Here is a 5023-nt window from a genome sequence, read left to right as displayed (position 1 = left end):
AGAGTGAGTTCTATCTAGTTGCAGTAGGTAGAGATGATTGACCTGAGACTTAGATTAAGACCATATTATTGAATTCTTTCAAGACCTAGTGAGGATTGACCCAAGACCTAAGAGTGGATCAGGAGCTTAAAAAAACTGATCTAGGGCCAATGTAGAATCAATTGATGGAGCTGAGTAGCTGAGGGATGTTGTTTATATTAACATTTACTGTGTACCTACTATGTGCCAAGCACGGTATGAAGTGCTAAGGTTACCGTGCTGACCAAGAAACACATGGTCCTGGTCTCATGGAGCAAAGTTGACAGTCCAGAAAAATAAAGATAAGAAGCAATTACACAATACATACTGTATTAGTCTGTTCTCACACTGCTAATAAAGACATAACCAAGACTGGGTAATTTGTAAAGGAAAGAGGTTTAATGGAGTCACAGTTCCACATGGCTGGGGAGGTCTCACAATCATGGCAGAAATTAAAGAGGAAGCAAGACATGTCTTACATGGCAGCAGGCAAGAGAGAACTTGTGCAGGGGAACTCCTTTTTATAAAATCATCAGATCTTGTGAGATTTATTCACTATCATGAGAACAGCATGAGAAAGACCCCACCCCCATGATTCCATTACCTCCCACTGGGCCCCTCCCATGATACGTGGGATTGTGGGAGCTATAATTCAAGATAAGGTTTGAGTGGAGACACAGCTAAACCTTATCACATACTAGTAAGAAGTATGTGAAAGTGTATAATAGACCTGAAGTAGTCTGAGAAGGTGACAAAACTTTCCCACTGAAAACGGCATTTAGGACAGACACAGTGGCCCATGCCTGTAATCTCAGTACTGTGGGAGGATCACTTGAGTCCAGGGATTTAAGATCAGCCTGGGCAATGTAGTGAGATGCCATCTTTACAAAAAAAATTTTTAAAAAGGATAGCTAGGCATGGTGGCATGTGCCTGTAATCCTAGCTACTGGGGAGGCTGAGGTAGGAGGATCACTTGAGCCAGGAAGGTCAAGAGTATGGTAAGCTATGATTGCATCACTGCACTCCAGCCTGGGTGACAGAACAAGATCCTGTCTCTTTAAAAAAGAAAAGAAAATGGCATTTAATTGCAGATCTGAAGGACAGGCAGACATTTTCCTGGGCAAATATAGAAGGGTAAGAGTGTTCTAGGCCAGGGGTCCCCAATCCCAAGACAGCAATGACTGTCTTGCAGACTTTCCATTCAGGCAAATTGTGGACCAGACATATAAGTTTAAAGGATTCATATAGGTAAATAGGGCAGCTGAGTCCTGGTCACTCACTTGAGGTCCAGGCGGGGATCCAGGATTGGAGAGAGAATGAGGTAGTTGTGATGCACCAGATTTAAGCCGTAGGAACAAAGCTGAAAGACAAGTCTTATGAACAAGGACAATGTACTGTGGGAGCCCTGAGGAAACCTGGAATTACCCCTGGGTCTAAAGAGTCACTTAAGAACAATGTGGGGACCCAGCTATCCTCATAGGGTTCCTAAATCCAGGTAGTTTGCAAAGATTTGACTCAATTTCAGATTTCCCTGCATTGTAGGTCTTCCATTCTTTGTATTTCACTGCCTTAGTCCGGGATAGCTCAAGGGCTAGATTGTGGATCTAGCTGTGAGAAACTGGAGCAGAGAGACTGTAGAAAAGGGCAATGCCAATACCATCCTCCTGTTGTGTCTGGGTCTTCACATTGTCATCCTTTACAAGCTTTGCAACTCTGTAAAAGTGAACAAAGTATTTATCTTGAAAGCTCAAACAGTGTATTCCTAAATCCCACACCATCTATTGGTGAAATCTATTTTGCATTCACCTGTAATCTCATTGGATTTGTTCCTATCCCTTAGTCTTTGTTCTTTAAAAAATATATTTTTTTAGCTTTGAGAAATTAAATGCTAATTAATTTAAAAATTAAATTTGATCTTAGTTGGGGATCATGCACTGTACAGAAATGATCCAGAATAGGGAGGGGTAGCTCATTACCACTGAGGAAGCGAATGCCCATTTAACATATGTCAGATAGGAGCTCCCTTTTGGGATCATGGCTTGTTCTGAGTGCTGGGGAATATGATGAAATGTAACTCTCATGACTCATTCTTTCTTATCTTTTAATTTTTCCTTTTCTACTGCAACCTCCTTACCTCCAATTAAGATTTGGCATCATATAGAAATATACTACCCTCCCTTAATTCTAGCTGTAATCTCATTTTATTGTGAACCAACCTAATTTTGAGGAACTTCTAGGAAGTTTCACCATGTTAAATGTTGTGAAACTCATATTAGAGATGCCTTCAACTTGACCTGGGCCATGGATTGTGCTATCACACATACTTGCTTCCAGGAGGCCCCAACACCAGGGAAAAAGCGTACCGCTCAGTAGTGCAAAGACTGGCTATAACATGTTAAGATGTCTTTTGCAAAATAAAAGATATCTCAGTGAATATTCAGTATTTGGTAACAGACACACCAAAGGAGAAAAGAAAAAACCAGAAAATATGCTACAAGGAGTACTTTTCAGTGTCACTTTATGGTCCCAGGATGAGAAATGTTTTCATGCTCAATTATTCAATCAAAACCTAAGTACACCTGATATCTGGTGAGTTAGGAGGTTTTCTACTTTGGTTGGTGGGAAGAGAAAGTATTCTTGGCCCCGTATAAACCCCAATGATTACTTACTTTAATTCTCTTAGACAGTTTCTCTCTGGGCCTTGGGTAATTTCCACCCACGCATGTGCTCATTGGTAGTCTGCTGAAGACTCAAGGTCCCTCGGCAAACCCCCAAGTGCTCTCTCTGTGCAGCACTCTCCTTTCTGGAACTCTGCCTTGTGAACTTGAGATGCCATGGCCTCCCCACATTCCCAGCTCTATCTACCCAACTCAAGGTGATCGCTGGCCACTTGCCTGGATTTCCCTTGTTGTATCATTGCCTAGATACTCTCCAGACTGTAAGCTAGGGCAATCACGGGGCTCACCTTTGCTTGTTCCCATCTTTCATGGATCGTTGCACTTTATTACCTCATGTCCAATGTCTTGAATACCATTGTCTCATTTATTTTTGTCTGTATTTCTTAGTTGTTTCAGGCATGAAATCCAGTACCACTCACTTTATATTGGCTGGAAGCAAAATCCCTCCAGAGCTATTTTAAGGTTGTTAAGATTGTTTTCAGTGCTCACTTTTTGAGACCCGAATCCCTAGGCTAACAAACCCATAAAGAATAATCTACATCTAAGAGTAAACTTTTATCTTATGGCAAAGTGAAATGAGAAGATTTTAACTATTCTTTTAAAATCCTTTTCCTGAATCACTAATTTAATATACAGTTATTTATAGTTTCTCTGTAAAGGATTATTTTAAAATTAAGAGTAGTCTACTTACAAATCATTTTATATTAATGAAATTGTTGTGAAGACTAAGTTTAATAGTTAATGAAGCTGCTAGAGTTTTACCTTTTCATGCATATTCTTACATATTTATTCATTTGGTTTTGCATATTTTTGATGCCTTTAAATAATTTCTTATGTATTTTCATGGGCTCTTAAATAGCTCACAGGCTCTAGCAATTGGCCCTATAGTACCTAATGGATAAAACAGCCCTGCTTTCTTCTGGAGTTCAGAGTGTTTTAGTATCACCCATAGCTTCTGGGCTTGGGAAGCCCTTTGTTTCCCTCAATACGACAAGGCACCGAGATAATTTTCAGATTTCCCTCTGTTAGGTATTAGGCAGGAATATGGTTGTCCCCTTAGCTAAAACTATGACCTTTTACCCAGCTAAAGAAGTTTCTTCACCAGCTCAAAAATTATCATCCTAGGGGCTCTGTTCTTAATTCTCCTAAATTAGTGGTTCTCCATCGGGGAAGTCTCCATGCCTTTTTTCTCTCTCCCCTTGAAAAGGATTATGTGGCAAAGTCTGTAGAAATTTTTAGTTTTCACCCTTGGGTGGCAAAGGGAGATTTGCTACTATTGGCATTTTGTGGATAGAAGCCAGCAATATTACCAAACATCCAGCAATGTTCAATAGAGCCCCTCACAACAAAGAACTATCTGACCTGCAAGATCAACAGTGACAGAGTCGAGAAACACTGTTCCAGCCTAGGCAACATAGCGAGACCCTGTTTCCACAAAAACTTTAAAAATTAGCTGGACATGGTGGTATGTGCTGTAGTTCCAGCTACTCAGGAGGCTGAGGTGGGAGGATTGGTTGCGCCAGGGAGGTCAACAGTGCAAGTGAGCCATGATGGCACCACTGCATTCTAGCCTGGGCAACAGAGTGAGATCCTGTCAGAAAAGAAAAGAAAAAACACTTCAAAATCAATGTAGGCTCAAAGTGCAGAATTCTTGGGCTTTGAAGTGTACAATTTTGGTGGGCTTGTTGCCTAGTTTTTTAGATTTTATTTTATTGGACTCTATTAAGTCATTTGAATTTTGAATGGAATCATCATGACATTTTAAAAAGATAATTAAACATATTCTCTATACAAAGAGCAATTTGTAGCTTCCTTAAAATCATAAGTGCTGGGCTATTACAAATGACCACGGTCTGTGACTTGACCATTAGCAATTTAACTGACATCAAGGCTGGGCAGAAAGGCCCAGTAGGTCATGGAGACCCTTTTGGAGGGCATTTTTGTTCTCTACACATTCTCTGACTGATCACATGGATCTGACTTTGCATAGCTTAGAAATGAAAGAGGTTTGTTCCCCTCCTGCTGTCACCATGCTCCCTCATCATCCATTTTCTGTACCACAGACACAGATACTTTATAATGGGTAATTATTTTTATTTGTCCCAACTTACCCAGGAATGATTATATTTCTCATAAACAAGAAGAAAGAAATTATGTAGAAAATTCCAAGGGAGCACATGAGATAGCATTGAATCTTTTATTGAAATTCATATTCCAATGAAGTCTGATTCATAATATATTTACCTGCCTAGAAATGAAGAGCTTTATTTGAATTAATTAGCAAGAAACATCAGTGTCTGTCAATATTGATTTTTTTTTTTTTTTTT

This window comes from Rhinopithecus bieti, unplaced genomic scaffold (genome assembly GCF_001698545.2).
Source record: "Rhinopithecus bieti isolate Rb0 unplaced genomic scaffold, ASM169854v2 scaffold_12088, whole genome shotgun sequence".
NCBI lineage: Eukaryota > Metazoa > Chordata > Mammalia > Primates > Cercopithecidae > Rhinopithecus > Rhinopithecus bieti.
This window is presented reverse-complemented; position numbering follows the sequence as displayed.